This window comes from Xenopus tropicalis, chromosome 8 (assembly GCF_000004195.4).
Source record: "Xenopus tropicalis strain Nigerian chromosome 8, UCB_Xtro_10.0, whole genome shotgun sequence".
In the NCBI taxonomy this organism is placed as follows: Eukaryota; Metazoa; Chordata; class Amphibia; order Anura; family Pipidae; genus Xenopus; species Xenopus tropicalis.
Genome location: NC_030684.2, coordinates 78,388,976 through 78,399,435, shown reverse-complemented (window position 1 = coordinate 78,399,435; position 10,460 = coordinate 78,388,976).

Below are 10,460 nucleotides of genomic sequence, written 5' to 3'. Positions count from 1 at the left end.
CACACCACTGCCTGGTTGCTTAAATAAATTAGAATTTGATGTTGAAATTTCAAACTTGAGAGCTGCTAAACAAAAAGCTAAATAATTCAAAACCTACAAAAAAGCTAAAAGTTAATTTAAAGATGAGATACCTTGTTAGGTCTGCCTGCCAAAGGAGGAGAAATAATTCCATGTAAATTACCTTTAACTTTGCCTGAGAAAATGTAAACTAAATATTATCTCTCAAGCTGAAATTGTTTAATCAGTGTGCTCATCAGACACAATGTACTTCTTCAGCACTCCCTACATCAGGGGTCCTTAACCTTTTTTTACCTGTGAGCTACATTCAAACATGAAAGGGTTTGGGAGCAACACAAGCACGAAAAAATGTACCTGGGGGTGCCAAATAAGGGCTGTGATTGGTAATAGGGCTGTGATTGGTAGTCCCTATGTAAACTGGCAGCCTACAGGAGACACTGTTTTGGCAGTACACATGGTCTTTATGCAACTAAAACTTGCCTCCAAGTCAGAAATTCAAAAATAAGCATTGAGGGCACTGGGAGCAACTTCCAAGGGGTTGCTCCGTAGGCACTGGTTGGGGATCACTGCCCTAAAGCTTTCAGCTTGACATTGCACTCAGCAACTCCTGGGGTTTAGAGCCTCTCGGTTATATTCCGTAGTTGCAATTGTAACTTTTTTGTGTAGTGGCAAAGTATTATTACAAAGCATGTGAACAGTTTGCCTGCTACTTTGCTGAAATGAAAGGGTGACTTTTTGCTACTCTTTTTATATTTGTAAAAAAAGAAATATCATGTCACATGTTATTCATGACAATTGAGTTATGTTCACCAAAGAAACCAGATTGTTAGTTTGAGCTGTGTAGATGTGTTGTCCTTTTTATAAATTTATTTATACAGATATATTTGGGATGACAATGTGTTTTGTTTTTTTTTGTTAATAAAAATCATTTATTAAATTATTAAACATTTAACATATGAAATTGGTCTTTAGTTGGCTATATAAATATTTCCTACAGTTGTGGTTGACTTAACACCATATACATTTTTGTACACGTAATATGATTTCAGAGGTAACATTGCAAGTTGTGTGCATATTGTATCCCATATTGAGATACAAGGTAAGAGGCTTTTCAATCCCAAGTGCCACCCTGAGGTAGCCTATACACAATAGTGTTCTCTGCACTAGCAGGCATAAAAATTGGAATTCTGTCTCTCTAAGTTACAAGGAGTGGATTTTTTCTACCCTGGGTAACTACAGGGGAGCTGCCGTCTGAGGCAAGTATCTCAACTCTCCTCATGGCAGCAGTGCCCCTTGTTCAGGGCTAGCCTGGATACAACATCATCCACCTAAGAGATAAGGAAAAGTGCCGAGTAGCTGGCATGAAGAAACGGGTGGTAATTGGTTTGGATGAAAGCCTATGGTTACACCTCTGTATGTTGTCATTTGGGGAGGTATTGCATTTTTCAAGCAATAATAGGACAATAAAGGTGTCATGTTTGTACATTTGTGAAGCCTTTGAGCCAACTGACGATCTTTAAAACCAGTGGAAAGGTCCTATAATAGCACAGCTATGGGACCCGTTGTACAGAAACCCGTTATCCAGAAAGCTCCGAATTACAGAAGACCAGCTTTCAAAGACTATATTATAAGCAAATAATTCTAATTTTTAAAAATGATTTCCTTTTTCTCTTTGTCTCTTCAATTGGAGACCACTATGAAAATATTATAGATGGTGATCATGACCAGTACACAAGACTGAGTTGTGCCTACGCAGCTTGTGTTTGAGGACTTATCTCTTCTCTCTGGGTCCGTAAGAAAATATAAGCAGGAATGGCAAATATATGGATCTTCTACGATTCGCAGTTTTCTAATGCAGGTGTTTTTTGGTTGGGCATATTGAGAGGTACACTTTTATGCTGGAGCAAAGAAAATTGCTAACCTGAGAATTTTTTTTTTTTCAGTTTCCAGGAAGCATAAATATGACATAGGTTGCCCAAACATGATCTAAAACTTATCTATAGATACACAGAGATAAGTAGTAAACTGATGAAATAATTGACCTATTAAAAATATATAATATAAAATATTTAGATACAATTTTCAGAATAGCAAATATTCTTTGCTGTATATTATTATATGGTTGCATAAGTAAAGACATGCCAGACTATCATCGTGGTGGATCCATTAGTAATTGCTTAGCACAATGTTTTTTTTTTTTTACTTTTTCTGTTCAGGAACCTCTTTAAGGTATAAACTGAGGTCAAGGCACCACTTTGCTCATAACAAGTTTACAGAAAGATGAAAACACTGCGGTAATACTTCAGTAGTTTTAAGAATATCTAGGACAACAAATGTGTGTTTACCCCAGTCTCTAAAAGACCTTTCTGTTGTAGCTCTGTAAACAAATAGACATTGTCTCCAAATCTCACTATAATCTGACCTTCAGACAAGCCCAACCATTAATGTGCCCATACCTCGCCAAGCGAGCTGATCTTCACCCGATATCCCCACCTAAGGGTGAGCAATATCGGGGAACATGTAGTCTAATTTATATATAATTAAATTATAATGGCGGCAATGGGGCAGTCAGTTCGGGGGCCGCATCATCGAGCCGATGCGGTCCCCGATCCAACTAAATCTTTTAACCTGCCCGATATCTGGCCAATTTGAGGCAAGATATCGGTCGGGCATGCCCCTCGTTCCTGCCCCTACACGGACCGATATTGGCAGCTACAATCGGCCTGGGTATGGCCACCTTTACTCTTGTCCCCACAGTTTAGGAACCACTGGCTTAGAGAAACTTAATACAGTGCAGGGCATGCTAGGGCCCATGAAGATCACTTGGAGGGCCCGACTTCTCATGCTGTCCAGCTTCACGCATGTAGCAGGCAGATAGTCCTACATTCCATTTGTGGGTCGAATTATATTAATATGATGATGTCATCCAAAAGGCCACGCAGATAGAGAAGGTTGCAGAAATCTCTCCTGGAGGGCCACATTTGCCATGCAGCATCCAGCTGCCCAGCTCAGAGGTCTTATACGGATTTCTGTTTAACTAGTGAATTGTTAGTTTCTACAAATAGCAGAAATGAAATTATTCAAAAGATAACCCAGTGAAATATAGAAAAATTGCAATATGAAAAACGATTTCTGCTTTTAACTTGCTTGTAAATGGCATCGCCCCTAGGCTGATTACAGCAAATAAACTACATAAGTGCTTGGCTGTTTTGGATCAGATGAAAAGTGAAAAATATATGCAGAAACATGGCAAATGTTATACAGTGCACCAGGGGACCCCTGATGCAGGAATTTTAGGATCAACCTAATACCTTTAATTGGATTTAAAGGAAAATATAACCCTCTCCCCTTTTTTCATATTCAGTTGGGATCATGTAAAAAAAAAAGATGCATAATATCTGAACTGCCAAATACACATATATATATATATATATATATATATATATACACAAGAACAAGATGAGGGAGGTTAGAGTTTCCTTTAAATGTGTAGCTTTAGCTATGTCTGTTTGAAAAAAAAAAACAAAAAACTTGATTCTGCAAAGCCTAATACTATTTCTTCTCAGCTCGTAGTTTACAAAGGGGTTAAGGTAATATTTATGCTTTTAAGCTGCCATTTAAGGATATGGTACTGATCAGGGCAATGTCTGGAATAAGAGACAAGTTTCCTTCTATAAAATAAAATGTACTACAGGCAATGGCTGTAAAACCATGAACCATGATTTTAAATAGAAGACAGTTTTATGTAACACGTTTTCATTAGTCCTCAAGTTGTAATTCATAAATTTGCTTTTTTGCCTAAAATATTGGTGGTATGTAAAAGAGAATTAACCCATTCACATCTAGCTAATCTCAAAAGCAGGATCTTGGCCTTGCACAAAAACCCACCCCCCTAGAAGTATTTAAGTCCTCAAACAAAGCCCTGCAGGGTAGAGGAAAAGTTCACTTGGCAAGGGTCACTGACCAAGGCACAATAGCTTTACTGTAACGCAATTCCCACAAGCTGGCTTTTAATTCAAGCAAAGAGTCTGAAAATCAATCTAACTGTAAGCACAAAAAACAGTGGGTGTTAAGGTTGACATACTGAAGAGAACCCAACTTCATTCAATGCCCACACTTGGCTGCATTTGGTAATGTGTTTCCATGTTTTGATTTTCTTAAAAGTATATAAAAGTTTCATGACTGCAACAGTTTTCTCTGTTTCATTTGTAGTAGCAGCACCCAGAAGGAATTCCTAAACAGTTTTATGATGTCACTTCAGTAGCACGGGAACAGGCACAGGGAGCATTGTTTGCTCCGATACAGCTCTGTGTACACCAACTGTACATTACTAATATTCACACTCAACCCCCTTACCCTCCTTCTGCCCCTTTAGTTACACCACTGACTGCATTGTATATAGAATTGTATAAAGGGTGACCGTGGTCAATGTAGGGTGCGAGGCAGCTAAATTGATTTTCTCACAAGAAGCTGAACTGGGAATCAAACTCAAAGGCTATCGTAAGTCTATTGACCGCTATTGAGAGATGCACAGAGTTATAGTTCACTTCCTACTCCTTGTGGGGGTGGTACATTTTGTTTTAGAGTTGAAATGCTCATATCTAAAACATTAATTGCTAACAGTGTCGGACTGGGACCCAGGGGACGACCAGAAAACCTTAAACCATAGGCCCACTCTCCAAAATATTTTTCCTTCTTTCCTCATTCAACATCTTTATTCTCCTATTATTTTTAATTACACACTAGAATCTGTCCTTATATTTATTGTTCCTCTTTGTTCCCATTCAGAAATAGTGAATGACCATGAAGTAGTTCAAATGGTTTGGAGCAGGAGGGCCCACTGACACCTGGGCCCACTGGGAGTTTTCCTGGTATCCTAGTGGGCCAGTCCGACACTGATTGCTAATGTATATTTTAATTGCTCCATCACGCATATTTTCACTGTCTTCTAAACTTTGTACAGCCATCTTGGTATCTTGCCATACTAAAAAAGCACCCTGATTTCAGTTAGAAGGCAGAGCGACCCCATACTGTACCTTCCAACAATCGTACCAATCTTTCTTTGTCACAGCCCCCAGCCCTTTCCAGCGCAATAGCATATGCGAGAAAGTATATAAATTATGATTAACAGCTAGAAAATACATGCCAATCTCCCTTCCCCCTACAGCAGGCACTAGGTAGGTCTCCCAGGGAGTCCTACAGTAATAAAATATTTATTATGTTTTTATACAGGATCCAGGGATTTTTTTCAGAGGAATAGGATATAGAAGGTGCATATGAGTGGTCCTGCTGTGGGCAAAAGCTGCGACAGTGTGAAGTTACTGTATGCTAAAGCAGAAATAGTAAGAGATTAAATATTACATAGAAAGATTATTGGGCTTTTCCCATTATTTGTATGAACATGACAAGAAAAATGCAATCCTATAAAACTATAAAAAACAAATAATGAAGACCAAATGAAAAGTTGCTTACAATTAGCCATTCTATAACATATTACTTAACTTAATGGCAAACAACCCTTTTAAGGATATTCATGGCAATTGTGTATGTTTAACTTATCACACCTATTTGCATGAATGTCTGTGTCCCAGAGGATGCTGGCTTTTTTTGCAGGATGAATAGATAACCAAGAGGTGGGTAGCTCTGATTTGGTTTGATTTAATTGCAAAATCTGGGTCTCCTGGCACAAGGGTTGAGCAATCCCACCATATGCCTCATTACCAAATATATATCAATCATAACTGCCATATTCCTCGGATGGTTGCTGAATTGGTGTCCTGCAAATTAGTACTGGTAAATGTAAAAGCAATGTTATGAACAACAGGAGCTATGAGGTTCTGCATTTGACACACATAAAATGATGTACGTTCGGTTTCCCACAAGGAAAAAATTGACATGCACCTCGGCACAGATCTATCTATGTAGTCAATAGAATTGCTACTGTAATAACAGGACTTGTCACATTCAATTAACATTATAAGCTGCCCAGCCCAGCTGCTCCCTTGGCAAAGCTGCTTTTGGGAACAAGGGCTTGGGGCATACAGTTTACATGGGGTGCTAGAAACTGACTAGTGGATCCAGGAAGGGGCCAGTGAAATCACAGATAAATATGCTACGAGCTATTATAATCCTATAAACGTAATTTTTAAAAATTATAGGAAAGATTGTTCTTGAGATTCAAGGAAGAGAATAAGAAGTAGAAAATAAGAAAAGGTGAGGCTGGGGCCAGGCACTACTGCATAAAAGTCACCAGATATACCCTGCAGCTGGGTTGTCTGAAACAAATACTAGAGGTCTAAAGTTAGCTACATTAGGTAGGGTGAAACGGGGTGATACAGTAGCCCATGTGGCCCTAATCATACAGAAAAAATTATAAGGGGGACACAAAAGATCATAAACTGTGCACACCGAAGAGCAACTATTATAGCTATACCTCTGTGTGGGCTCTCGACATTTGACCTTTTTCAATTTACAGGCAGGTGGCGCTGTTTCTACACATGGACCTTGTACACTTCTCTTCCCCTGACTCTCCTCACATATCCAGCACTTTCTAAACAAACTTCTTTTCCTGCCACTTGAGCCTGAGGAAGTGTGCCATGATAAGGTTCCTGGCATTTTGGTGTGGATCAGGTACAAAAGAGGCCCTTCTTTGCAATCTGCCTAGCTGGGAGTCTGTGCTTCAGCTATTTCAGTAGACTCCAAAGAAGTGAGTCATAATAACACACCCAGCCATGAGTATGGCATGTCCTTAGTGTGCTCTCTGGCATTCATTCCCTGCGGGGCTGGAATGCCTTTTAACCATTCTGTGAGAGGAAGGTATGGTTTCACATGGTCAGCTCAGTATAAAGTGTGATTGCCAATGTAGCAATTAACCCCACCATGGAGTTAGGCCTAGCTCCTTTCCCCTGAAAACCACATCCTCCTGTCTCTATTTACCCAAAACATTAGAGTTTCTATGCTACACCATGTAACCAAAATACCCCACAGGCAGAAGCCATAGAATGACGCTTAGCTGGATTTCTTTCAGGATTACATTTTTTTCAGTCTGGAGAAATCCACTCACATCCCGAGAAGAGCAGGATACATTTTCTGACAGGGAGGGAACGAGAACGGAGTAGATTTACCTATGCAACATTCCGTGGTGGATAAAGTGATTTTGGCCTCCCCTGTCTCTGCCTCTTTCAGTGGCATGAATTAACTTTTCACTTACGCACTGCCATTGGCATGTCATCATCTGCTAGTTTGAAGGACAAGTAAAGCATATGCCAGAAACATGGAACCTGCCTAGTTGTGTAATGTAGTTGTGTAATGCCAGCTGTAAAGATTAGTAGAGGTCTAGGAGCGTATTTCATTGTTTGGGCCAGTTTCATGCAACCAAACCATAAGGCGACAGTGGATATTGTTAACAATTCTGCACTTTCTACTTTGTGTCAAGAGTCCCGGCAATAATATCAGCATAGGGAGGATCAAGTTTAGGTGGACTATCACCCTGCATAAAAGCACAGGCTGACAATCCGCCTGGATGCTTGAAAAATGTTCTTGTTGTGCCTACACCCAGAAGCACTGAATCCACCTGGGTGCACCAGGGCAGATTCAATGCATCCTGGTGCAGGCACAACTAGTTGATTTTTCAAGCATAAACACATGGTGACAATTCACCACGTGGGGCCTTACCCTTAAATCTTATTTGTCTGGCAACACAAATTAAATTGCAGAATCAGCTCTGTGACACAAAATTTGTTTTAGCACCATTTATAAGACTTGTTACATTATGGATTGTGGAAACTCCCATATAAGTCAGAGGGACCCAATTTTGCATTGCATATCTTATTATTATTTATATAGATTAAGAATCCCTGTAACACTGCATTTTCCCTGTTGTTAAACAGGCCCAGACTGTCAATCTGTAGATTCTGGTAATGCCAGAGGGGCTGCTGTAAAATAAGGTAAGTCATAGACAGTCTATATTTAGTGGCCTGTGCAGAACTTTTTGGGCCTTTCAGTACTTGTGTCAGGGCCTATTTGAAGCCCACTCCAGACCTGTTGTTAAATGTAAACTTTATTGTTTGAGTTGATCTCTTTTACTCCATACTGTACCAATAAAGCAGTAATACATGATTACTCTAATAGTAAATTTTATTGTTATGCTTCACTGTATGGATTTAACTGCAATCATTTCCAGCATGAGTATTCTTGTTAGGGATTGACTCAGCACCAGGAGCAAATGGTCTAATTGTACTGGATCTGTAAGCAGTCTAATTGCTACATTAGATTTAATATGCACATGGGTGATGACCTCATGGTTTGTTGTTTTCATTTTTAATATGGAAATATCTCTACATCCCCTGCTTCATTATTTTCACTGACAGATCAGGGAAGCACTGTGTGCTTTTCGGCTCCATTAATGATATTATAAACTAAAATAGCATTGATTTCTCAGTCTGGCATTTCAAACTCTTTCCCTATCAATGTAATTTTAAATACCTTCACTGCACACATATTGCCTACTTTGTCCTTGCTGTGTCTAAAGGCAACCCTTAAACAATGGATCAGAATTCTGATACCTGTGCATAAAATGGCTAAAAGGGAAAAGGCAGGCTTATAAACAGTGACTTTGAAACCCCTTTATAGTAAGTGCAAAGGAAGGGAGGGTGGTGGAAGGAGGCTTTATATCTAGGTCTGGGAGGGCATCATGGTCCTGAAGATTTCAATGCATTTGAGAATTGCAATATGAAAGGGCCCCAACTTAATCTCACCCATTCCACATGCCAGGCTTATTCTGATTACAGAAATGCATTTTCTTGCATGGGAAGTGAACTTTACTATGTAGCAGCTCTGGAATAATAAACCAACTGGTTTATTTGCTCATCAGTTCCTTAGTCTGCCTGGACCAAACAGTGAGAGGTGCCTATCCGTATATGTGGCCAAGTGAACCACTTATCTGTACAAACAGGCTATGCTATACACATAAAGGCTGACACTGACCTGCTCAAGTACCAAAGGATCTCACGGTAGCCACATGTCATAGTAGGCCCCATACTATGATTATACCCATCAGTGAATTCTTCATTCATTTATGGTTCTAAAAACCTACACCATTTGGCACTATCTGTATCAAACTGCTGGACCCAGGGTTCCTTGTTCTCTTGTGGGTCATAGGAGACTGAATGTCACACTGGATACATAAGCTTTATTAGTATGTGGTTAGATAAAGCAGATACACTAAAGGTGGAATAAGCGTTGTTGCTATAGGCTCAGGTTTACAGCAGCTGAGTGTTCAGAATAATCTGAATAATAGTGGTCTGGTCAACCTAGTGCCCAAATTAGTCCTCTTTGTTAACAACAAACACTGCACGCTGCTTTTTATGTCATACCTGTTTGGTGATCGATTTTATTAACCCTCCAACAGCAGGTCATTTTTTTTGCCTATAAACACATATCATTTTCAGTTTCAATTACAACATTTACAAATAACTATTAAAATAACTGAAAATGATCAGTAAGTTATTTTAGAAAGATACTTAGAATTGCACTCTAATTTGTTTCTTTGTCTGCAGTTCCCCTCTAATCCAAGTTTCAGTAAACCGTCTCCACCAACACCACTATAGAAAGGAGTAATGTTATTTAGCATCTTCATTAACCTGGTTCTTGCCAAGAAAACCTCTTTTATAATGGTTCCCTATTTGTCCTGCTCATCATTTCCAGTTATTTACTCCTTCTCACTTTCCAAAGACATCAAAGAATTCCTTGGAACTACAAGTACTACCTTTAATGTTTTGTACCTGTAAGACTGCTGGGTATTGCAGTCCTCTGTGCCAATAACTAGTTTACAGAGGCCCTAGTTAATGCTTCAGCAGAAAGAAAGAGAATCTCCAGCCAATAGCTTGCGTTCTGCCATCAGAGCCAGGGACAGGTAAAGGGACCAGCCAGGAGAGGAGAGAGGTGCTGGGAGTTTTAGGGGCTGCCAGTTTGTGTGCCTGCATGTTCTGTGACCAGTGATGTGGAAACATCTAGCAATTTAGGCGCTCCTCAGTCCATAAAAGCCACACAAAGTCTCTGTCCCTTTTCCTTTTAGAGCACACTTCAGTGAGCTGGCAGGAAAATGAAAGGCTACAGAACTTCACTTAAAGTTGTCCATTAACTGGCAAAACACGGGTTAAAAGCAACTCAGAATTCATAAGGAACCCTGCGTCTCCTTTTACTGTAGATTTCTCCTGATCAGGATGGCTCATAGGCTGCATCCCAGGATCACACTGGCTGCTGGGATCCTGCACACACTCCCTCCAGGGAACAGTAGGAGGCAACTCCCAGCAGGCTGAACACTGCAATGTTTCCCCTTGCAGATTAATAGCAGTTTCTCTGGCAGGTCACAGAATAAGCTGGAACACAAACTGGCAGCCCCTGAGTCTCCCAGCACACCTCTCCTCTCCTGGCTGGTTCCT